This window comes from Octodon degus, unplaced genomic scaffold (genome assembly GCF_000260255.1).
Source record: "Octodon degus isolate 3935 unplaced genomic scaffold, OctDeg1.0 scaffold00298, whole genome shotgun sequence".
In the NCBI taxonomy this organism is placed as follows: domain Eukaryota; kingdom Metazoa; phylum Chordata; class Mammalia; order Rodentia; family Octodontidae; genus Octodon; species Octodon degus.
Window position 1 is genome coordinate 236,754 of NW_004524874.1, and position 11,134 is coordinate 247,887.

The window sequence follows — 11,134 nt, forward strand, 5'->3', positions numbered from 1 at the left end:
TTTTTTACAGTATGAGGGATCGAACTTGGGACCTTGCATTTGCATGGACCAAAGTTTGACTTACATGGTAGGCTGCTGTCCTGAATTTCCTGTCAGTTTGAACTTCCATCAGTAGTCCCTGTGGGTTCCCATTTCCTCACAACCTTAACATTTGGCCTTATGTGAATTTTTAAATATTTGCTGTTATTATGGATGTAAAGTAATACCTTGTTTTGATTTGCATTTCCAAGATAACTGGGGAAATGAAAAATCATTATTGTACTTATTTTACAACATATAGTTGATTTTGTGTATGTATGTGTATAATTGTTTTCCATACTATTTGAGAGTGGATAGAGACTTCAGACCCTTTATTATCTTCTCATTTTGATATGTGCTTGCTGTGAGCAACAATATTCTATTTATTTATTTGTTTATTTATCTAACATGCCTCAGGTTTATTTGTACAAAGCACAGGATAACACCAGCCCCCACAGATGGCACCCCAGGGGTCACCCAGTCCTTCTGTTCTTGTATCAGCAGATAAGAGGCTTTTATTGGGGAGCCTTCATGGGGGCCTGGGCACTTTTGGGAGCCTGGGCACTTTTGGGGTCCTGGGCACTTTTGGGAGCCTGGGTACCTTTAGGAGCCTGGGCCAGAGCAGAAGCTAGAGCCTGGGCCTTGACTGGAGCCTGGGCCTTTGGCTGGCAAGGCCTGCAACCCTTGGCAATGAGAGCCCGAATACACATCTCAAGCTTGGGGTGGGTAATATAGGCAAGTTGAGCGAGCCTGCAGTTTACTCCCTTTGGAATGATCTTGGGCTTGGCCTCCTTGGATTTGACAAGGGCCTGGATAGCCTCAGCATGTGCACTCAGGGCCTTGGCATTGTTTGCCTGAATCTTCTTGAAGTCCTTCTTGTTATGCTTGGCAAAACGCATATTCTTTTTTAAAATTTATTCTTTTTAATCAAGAAATAAATATGAATGAGACAGTTTCAAAGCTGATTAATAGGACAGTTTCGATAATCAATACATTGTACATTGTTATCTTCTTAGTGATTATCCATAGTACAAGAAGCAGACAAAATTTCCTGTCCAAACACTATTAGTACACCTCTTTCTTCTCATTGAGTTAAGCGAAAGTAGCTGTATATTTATCCTATTTTGTATATATAAAATACAAAGTGATCTTTCCTTTGTATCTCTCTCTCTCTCTCTCTCTCTCTCTCTCTCTCTCTCTCTCTCTCTCTCTCTCTCTCTTGTCCAGTCAGAGGTAAATATTCTATTAGCATCTAAATACTATTGGTGTTTGAATTCAGCTAAACCATCTAACACTGTCTAGCAGTCTATAATATTAGTGGGTTATCCTCAAAAGTTATTGACTTGAGCCTTTTACAGCTCATCATATTAATATGGCTTTACTTTATATACCTCGTTTTTATACTTTTCTGCTGGATGGTTAAGACCAAGATAAAGCAAGACCTATATAACAAGAAATGTAACTTTTATATCTGATAAGGTCAGTCAAGTACCCTCAGGATTTATCCTGTAGCCTTGTACCGCACTTTGTAGATCCTTTGTCAGTGTCAGTCACGAGGATGAGTCATGACCATTGCTTGACCAATTTGCTCTCTGTGAAAGCCTGAGAAAATGCTTTTTCTCTCCATGTGACTCTCCCCAGGCACACTCTACATTATCGATCACATTCCTCTGTGGCTCCATAATCTTCTTGATCAGAAAATTTGGAGCACAACTAAATTATATGTTACAGTACAGGTTCTCCTTTGTCCCGAGTAAAATGCATATTCCTAATGAACTTGGGATCTACCCCCTTCAGAGATTCGTATCTTTGTGACCAAGGTTTCTTGATGCCATTTCTGTGTCATTTTCTGGACTGGTTGTTTGTGGTGTGGCTCTTGGACTTGGCCATAACTGCACTGTAAGCCACCGCTGCCAAGTACCTAGAACCAGAAGAAGAAAAGAAACAACATTCAATTTATTACAGCAGCTCAACTACCAAATAAAGAGAACTTAACATTATATTCATTTTTAATTTTTTTTTTTTTTTTGGTGGAACCAATGATTGAACTCCGGCCCTTGCGCTTGCCAGGGAAGCACTCATTCCACTGAGCCATCTCCCCGGCCTTCATTTTTAAAGTTTTTAATTTTTTATATTCTAATTTTATGAATTATTCCAATGTTGACTTTTATAGTTTTCTTTGCAAAATGAAATCCAGTTGAGAATCACAATCATATATTGGATGTGGTTGTTCCATCTCTTTGGATTTGAAACAATTATTTACTCTTTTTCTTTTCTTTTTTTATTTATAATTTTCTTTTATTTTGAAAAGTAAAAACAAGAGTAAGAAAAACAAAAACAAGCACAGCAACAGGGTAACATACAATATATATGTTACAGATTTTTAAAACAAGAACTTAAAAGTGATTAATGAATTACCTATTTTTATCATCAAATCTATTGTTCTAACAGATGTAGTTATACAAACTTGGACATATGCTTGAATATTACCACATGCTTTCAAGAAATTTCAAATTTTTGTTCTTGTGTCTTTCTCTTTTATTATCTTTTTCTAAAAATTATTTTAAAAAGAGTACAGTAATAATTGATATGACATTGGAAACAGTAGACATTTAGAAGACCAAGATGACCAGTATTTAAAGCATGGTTTTTGTATTACACATTACTGTCCTCAGTGTAGTTCTCAGGTAACAGCATACAGAGTTAGTCAGGGTGAGAATTCTACCCATTAACTGCTATTTTCAAAAAACTGATGGAAATTCTTAGTACAATCACCTCAGCTTTCTTGTATGTATATCTTTCATTCTTTTTTCCCTACCTCCTTTCTCTCCTCTTCATTGTTTAATCCTTAAGTTCTGTTTCTTTCTGTTTAACTGTGTCTGTTGTACCTTTCAGGTTTTATTTCTTCTTTTGGGTTCTTAGACTGGGGAGACAATATGATATTCACACATATGGCTCTGGTTTATTTCACTTAAGAGTATAGTATGCGTCAAGTTGCATCCACTTAAATATAAAGGCTTTGAGTTTGTCTTTCTTATAGATGAGTGATACTCCATTGTATAAAAATATCACATGTTTTTCCATTCCTCAGGTGATGGGCATTTTGGTTGTTTCCAAGATTTGGCTATGACAAATTGTGCTGCCATAAACATGGGTGCACATATATCACTATGATATGATGTTTTCAGTTCTTTTGGGAAAATTCCCAGAAGGAGAATAGCTGCATTGAATGAGATTTCAAGTCCTAGTTTTTGGAAGAGTCTCCACACTGATTGCCGTAACAGTTGCGCCAGTCTACATTCCCACTCGCAGTGGAGCAGTGTTCCTTTTTCCCTGCAGTCTCTCTAGCATTTGTTGTTTGTTGACTTCTTTATGATAGCCATTGTTTCTGGAGTGAGATGGTATCTCAATGTTGTTTTAATTTACATTTCTCAAATGGCCAGTGATGTGGAGCATATTTTTCCAGTATTTATTTGCCTCTTGTATTTCTTCCTTCGAGATGTGTGTATTCATCTTAGAGGCCCATTTTTCTATTGGGCCTTTAAATTTTGGGGCCCAAATCTTTTTTAGTTATTTTCCTTTTCTATTTTTATTATAGACAGGGTCTCACTGTGCAGTTCAGGCCAATCTTGAATTCACAATGTATCCAAGGCTGACCATGCATGAGCTTACACTGATTCTCCTGCCTCAGTCTCCCAAGGGTTTAAATTACAGGCATGTGCCACACATTTGGCTATTTGTCTTTGTTGACATCAATATGTTTGAAGGACACTGGGTAGTTATTTACAATAAAATGCCTTTAGTTGAATTTGTTTGAGACATTCCTTTCCAATTGTGGTTCCTCAAGACATGCTATGAGCTTCCATTGTATAGAATAATTTCTCTACACTGGGGCATTGAGAAAACTCATTCCAGTTACTTTATATAAGGTAGTAATTCAGGTGAAAAGGTTGGCTGTTTACTCATTTTTTAAAAATTGTGTGTTATTGGCCATAGTATCATATATGAGACATTGTGTCCCTAATGTCAATTTTTATTATGCACATAAATGTTTTCTATCTTCTTCACTATATAGTTACTCTTTTCCTCTTTGCAACTAATCTTGAAGGAGAATCTTTGTGAGCATTCAATTATTTGGTTCCCCAGAATTTTTAGAAATTCCTCATGTTTTCTGAATTTAAACACTTCTTTCTTAATTATGTTTCAAATATTTTAACTCATTCTGTGTTTTGTATTTTAACTCATGGTGACAGTTGATGAATTGACATTCTTAATTTTAATATGATTTAACCTACTAATACTTTATACTTAGTGATTGTCATGGCTTGGTAGAAATATTTTTCCCTGTGCCAAAGCTACAAAGACATTATCCTCACTACTAACAGCTTTTTAGACTGTTTATTATTACTAATAATAAATGACAGGTCCTTATTATTCCTGAGTTGATTATTATGGATGGTGTGAGATAGGGATACATTTTTTTATGTGTCTACTTAATAGGCATTTCCATCATTTCCACAGTAATCTTTTATTGTGTCCACAATAATCTTGACCTACTACAGAATGATTATACTTAAAGACATATGCTATAAATATCGAAGAAGTGAATGATACTCTTTCAATATTTATAGAGTATGTCTGGGCTTTACTCTGTTTACTGATCTGCCTTTTTCTTCATTAATACATATCTTTAAGTACAATAATTTTGTAATAAGTCTATTTAGTAAAGTGAATCTAATTTTCTTTTTCTTTTTTTTTCTTTTTTTTTTTTTTGCGGTACTGGGGATTGAACTCAGGATCCTGTGCTTGCCAGGCAGGTGCTTATTCTACTGAGGTATCTCCCTGGCCCTTATATTTCTTTTTAAAGAATGCCTTGGGTATTTTTTTTTTTTTTTTAAAATTTTAAATTTTTTTTTTTTTTTTTTTTTGGCGGAACCGGGGATTGAACTCAGGCTCTTGCACTTGCCAGGGAAGCGCTTATTCCACTGAGCCATCTCCCCAGCCCCACCTTGGGTGTTTTTGTTCAATATACTTTTTCATTAATTTAGAATCAGTTTGTTAAGATTCATAAAAATAAGTTGAATTTAATTGATTTTTTATTTAATCTATAAATTGTGGAAAATTTAAATCTTTAAATGTTACATATTCTACTCAATGAACATAGTATGTCTTTCCAAGTATTTAGGTCTTCTTTTATATCCACTATAAAATTTATAATTTTCTCAATATAATTCTCAAAAGCTCTTTGTTCTTAGATAGTTGGATTGTTTAATACTGTTATGAATAAGTATTTATTAAAAGCATATAAACTACTAGTTTATTTTTATAAATTGATTTCATTTCCAGAAATTCTGCTAAATTATCCTAATGTAAAATTATCTGTAGCTAGTTTGGGATTTTTAACCTTATAATTATATAAGGTTCAGATTTTTTTACTTTATAATTATACCACAAACATCCATTTCTCCCTTTCTGAATAATTATTTTTTAATTTTTTTAGCCTTGCTGTGCTAGTTAGGAACCTCATGAAATACTGAGTTGAAGTGGTGCTAGTAGGTGTATTTGTGTTAAAGCTTTCAACAGTATTATGCACAATGTTTGCAGTAGCTTGTTTGTTAATACTTTTATTGGGCTGAGGAAATTCTCTTAATTTTAGTCTTCAATATACATGCCTGTATATCAATTTTATCAAAAGTTTTTTCTGCATTCAAGTAGAAGATTCACTGATGTTTTTCTTAAGCTGGGGATGTAAGTCAGTGGTAAAGTGCCTGCTTTGCACACACCAGGTCCTGGGTTCAATCCTCAGCACCATAAAACAGTTATATTTCTTATTCTGTTAATATGATGAATGACATTAATTGATTTTAAGTTAAAAACAGTGTTATACTTTGGGGATACATAATAAATTATCCTTCATATATATAGTTTAGGAATTTTATAGCTATCATGTTATATAAGATACCACTATATTAGATGCCTCTGTGAAAAGAAATGCTATCGACTGAATTATGACACAATACAATGTTTACTTCTTCTATTTGTGTTTATTAAAATGACATTTTTTGCTTATTTAAACATAGCTTTTATTATATGTTACTCTTGTAAATAATTAGAACAATATAATCAAGGAAAATTGATACCTCTAAAATGTCCTTATAGTACTGGTCACAACTGTATTACATCAATTGAAAAAGTACACCTTACTCAATGCCAACTAACAAATTTCATCAAAACAAAGACCCTGTCAGCATCCTGGCCTGAAGATGTGTAGCCCTCTAAAAAGAATTTGTGTTTTCTTCTGTCTTTGTGAGGTCTAGAATTGGTTTTTCTCAAATACTTATTTGAGAGAAAAAAAAAAAAAATATATATATATATATATATTTGGAATTTTAATTTTGATTCTCTCCTGTCCCCTCAGTTTATTCCTTTTTCTAATTTACTTGCCTCTAATGATTGCAGCAGAAAGGTGGTGTGGGTTGAGGAGGGAATGACCCCTTCTAGATAGGGGATCTTTTCACCTTCAGAGAGCTGCCACTCGCGCTGGGCACTAAGTAGCCTCTCTAGACTAAGGGTGCCATGGCCAACGTTCTTCTGTAAGGTTGAATCCTCTGCTGCTCCACACTAGATACCTAAGGTGGGGAGGGGTAATAGCAGACCTGCCAGGCTGTCCTTTCTGCGGATTCCCAAATAATCACCAGGGATTTTCTCCAGGACTCCTGCAGCTCCTGCATGTGTGCTATTCTGTTTTGAAATATTGTTTGCACTGCTTCCACACACATTTTCCTACTCAGTTTGGGATGTGATTTCTCTTTCAGTAATCTCCTTTTCCTCCTGTGTTTCAGAGATTTTATATACTTTCTAAACCTACATGAGCATTATTTATTGCTATTCTAAGATGTTGTGGATTTATTAATATTTTGGATGCTATGCAAAGTTAGAATGTACGTTTATATTACAGTATTAATAGTGATTATATCTGGGAAATTTTAAATTTATAGTTCTTATGCTTTTCAACTTTTTTATAGTGTATATCATTATCCTGTTTCATTATATTTTAAACTACAAATGTCACTAAAGTATATTTGTACAAAGTCAAAAGTGAAACCCTCTCCTCATCCCTACCCCCAATCTCATTCCCTAGAATTTATCACTATCGAGATCAGATTTTAAAATCTGGACACTGTAGGCATGTAGTCCAGAAAATTCTTTGCTGTAGAGAGATATCCTATCCATTGTGGAATGTTTAGTACCATCTCTGGCCTCTACCCACTAGATGTTACCAGCAGCTCAACAGTTCAGACAAGCCGAATGTCTTCAGGCATTGCCATCTGTCCCCTGGGATACCAGATCTTCTGTGACTGAAAAGCACTGGTCTAGATTTATTTTTATGATTTTGAAAATGAATACACATGGGGCACACATGTAAAGAAAAAGAACTCATTACTCTGAATTAATTAAGAACAAAATCTGGGCTGGGGAGGTAGTTCGGCGGTCTAAGCTGAATTCCTGAGTTTTATCCTGGCAACCCTGGGCATGTCATGCAAGTCCCAAAAACCAGGTTATGTCAGACCCTGTACCAAATAAATAAAACTTTAGTTTTTTCTTTTAAAAATTTTAATATTTCTTTTGGACCTCTCAAGAAAGTCAAATTTTTGTAATACAGCCTCTGACCAGCACCTGATACACCCAAACCATCAACTTGACTAAATGGTTTATTAAAGAAGTGGTTTTTTGTCCCTCAGCTATATTTTAAATTCTACATCAGGATTCCTAGGAGATATGCAAATCTCACAAAGTGGATATATTAGAAGCCCCTGGGTTTTTTAAAAAATATTTTTCCTCTCTGTATCTCCCCTGAAATTCTCATATTCCATTCTTAGAAATACAGTCGTCCCAACCCACAGATGAACCAGTGTAAATGACAGAAGACTAGCGTGTGCTGGAACAAGAGAAAAACAGTCATTCTGCACAGACAGCACCACTTCTCCCAAACTGATATTACAAAGTAAAAAATGAGGTTGGAGGATTTGGAGACCCTGGGTTCAAAAGCCAGCACCAAAACTAAAAAGCTCTTTTCTTTTTTCCTTTCTTTCTTTTTTTTTCTTCCTTTTCTTTCTTTCTTTTTTTTTTTTTTTCATGGTTGTCCCAACTTTATTATGTCCAGTCTCGCCGCAGAGTGGTGGTGGAAGCAGCATGTGGCTGCGGGTGGGGCTCAGCAGAACTCCCTAGGTGCCTTCCTGCCGGGAGCCAAGGGTGTGGAGGATGTCCAGGGCCAGGGAAGCCACGGGTGTGTTGTCAGGTGAGCCCTCAGCCCGGACCAGCTGCTCCAGCACCCTCTGAAGGCCGCCCGCCTGCTCGAGGTGGGCCCGGTGCTGTTCACTGGAGGTGACCACCTAAGACAGGAACGGGACCTTCTGCTGTCCTGGTCTCCTATGACGGGGAAGGTCTGAGTTGGGTCCATGTAGAGGACGCCTCGACCTAAGACAGGCACTGCCCCCTCAAGGGAATCAGCTGTCTAAGAAGCCATATTTTAGATACATATATAAAAGTAAAGGGGGATCTGTGGGAGGCTCAATAACTCCAGGCCTCCCATACTGTTGCAAGTGAGTCCTTTCCTAAATCCTGTGAATCTCCCTTTTCTTTCTTTCTTTCCTTCCTTCTTTCTCTCTTTTCTGGTACCAGAAAATGAACTCATGACCTTGCACTTGCCAGGCTGAACTAAATAAATAAAACTTTAAAAAAAGAACAAAATCTCTTGGCTATGAGTCTATAAAGTCAGTATTTCTCAAAGTATAATCTTTGGATATTCACTTGATGCCAAGAGTGTTACATTAAAAACCAGTGCATTGTAGTCTATTAAATTTAGGTAACAATAAATAAAAGAAAACTACTCTTTCTACTGTATGACTGGTGAGGAACTTTATTTTTTTATGCATTTGGTACAGGGTCTCACTAAAAAGCTCCTATGCATAGTGGTCTTCCTTAGTGCTGTGATTACAGGTGTGTTGTGTCACCACGCCCGGTCTCAGTGGACAGTGCGGAATGTGGTGCCAGGGATCAAACCCTAGTTCCTGTGTTTGCCTAATTAGGCACTGGGTCTGCTGAGCTATCTCACCAGTCATTGGTCTGGAACTTTAGAGTGCCTCTATGTATTGTGAAGTTCTAAGAGAGACGGATATAGTTGCATTACCTCTCAAAGTAATGTGACTTTAGAACTATTTCATGGAACTAGTATTCTGTGAAAAAGCATTGATTTTCTAAGTATATGGATGTCTATGACCGATTTGAAACAAATATAAGGCTGAAACAATAAAACCCAGAAACCACAGAATAACATTCCCATATTTCTACTCGATTCTTCCTTCCTACAGTAAGGAAAATTAAACTGTGAGGTTAGTTCAAGAAAATCAGATATAGCAGGTGCCTGGCAGGCTCACTTGGTACACAGAAAGTATGTGACTTTTTCCACTAGTGGGCTGGTTATTTATGGAACACCACGAGCTGTTACCAAGAGCAAAAAGAGAAAAGGATGTTCATCTCAGGTCCTCCCATTCTCCTCTGCTGAAGTTTCCAGGCCATTATCTGGACTAAGTCGATGAAGATATTTTCAGAATTATAATGGCATAAGTTATATTTTTTAAACCCTTCTTGGCTTTTAAATATTCACTGGGGTGTGTTAATTTTAAACCAATTTTTATTGGAGGAAGACAAAAATCTTTTATAATGTTTCCTTCTGATTGATGCAGCTCATGTGTGGTAAATTGAAGGCATTTTATTTGTCATTGTTGTTATACAAGATGCAGATTGTACTATGGGGAATGGGGCAGGAAGGCATTGCAAACAGACACTGTTTTTTCAGAGGAGGGTAGCCTGAGGTCAGTTGGATGTTCTGCAGAATAAAAGATGGCAGAGATATAAAGGAGCAGCGCCCATGCCCTCCTGTCCTTTCCTCTCCTTGTGAATGAAATAAAAAAAAGATGAAAGTAGGCAAAAAAAAAAAAAAAAAAAAAAAAAAAGCCCACCCAAAGCTGGAGGTAGAGGATATAGATCATTTTCCCAGGATCATTTCATCAGGTCCAAGGTGATTATTTAGTATTCAAGAATTATGACATACAGAAACAAATGGAAAAAAGAAATTCGCGTTGATTGATTCAACGTGATCCAGGCAGGAAGAGTGAAGGCTGTACCATATGTGTCTAAGTAGTCTCAATTTCTGTTTTCTAAAGAAAAGAGCAGTATGAGAGGAGGGCTCATCTGACAATATAGGTTGTCATCAGAGGGTACTAGTAGATATTTATGAAAAATTTAAACTCTAACATTTACAAATATAGAATATAAGGGTATATGCATAAATCTTAGTTAAATCCACTAGCCATTCTGTATTGTTTACTTTCTCATCTGTAAACCAAAACATTTACAACTCCCTCTAGTGGAGGTCTTACACTGAAATTTTTATAGCTATTACTGAATGAATATCTCAGTTTTCTAACTGAAGCTGTTTTAAATTCATATGGCTTCTTTTTGTTTGTTTTTATTTTTGTTTTTTGGCTGAACCAAGGATTGAACTCAGGTCCTTGTGCTTGCCAGGGATGCGCTTATTCTATTGAGCCATCTCCCTGGCCCTAGCATATATATATATATTTTATATGGCTTCGTGATACAATCAGAAATACATGGTTATGATTATAGAAATCTTAATTTAGAAAAAAAGACCAGATACTATGTGACAGTGTTTGCACTTTTTTCTCAGCTATGAACCTGACCTCATATCCAGACTCCCAGGGTGCATTTCAAGACTTGATGTTTGGAGAGAAAAAGGTAGGGTGGAGGGAGGTTGAAACAGATGAGAATATAAGGCAATAAAACTTATTGGATAATTTGAACTTCAAAAAATGCTTTTTTTAAGCTAGGTGTGGTGATACATGTCTGTAATCCCAGTACTTGGGAGGCTGAGGCAGGAGGATCTCTGAGTTCTAGATAAGCTTGGGCTAGAGAGTGAGCTCAATGCCACCCTGAGTTGCACAGTGAGACCCTGTCTCAAAAAGGCAAACAAACAAATAAATAAACAAACCTGATGGAAATTCTTAGAACTATTCCCCTATCCATCATATATATA

General features: G+C 36.2%; 2 pseudogenes; both read right to left on the reverse strand.

Moving 5' to 3' along the window:
* LOC101583776 overlaps positions 1 to 917 on the reverse strand; it is a 58,924-nt pseudogene extending 58,007 nt beyond the window's left edge.
* Positions 918 to 1,860: 943 nt separating this feature from the next.
* Positions 1,861 to 11,134, reverse strand: part of LOC101584151 — a 19,528-nt pseudogene continuing 10,254 nt past the window's right edge.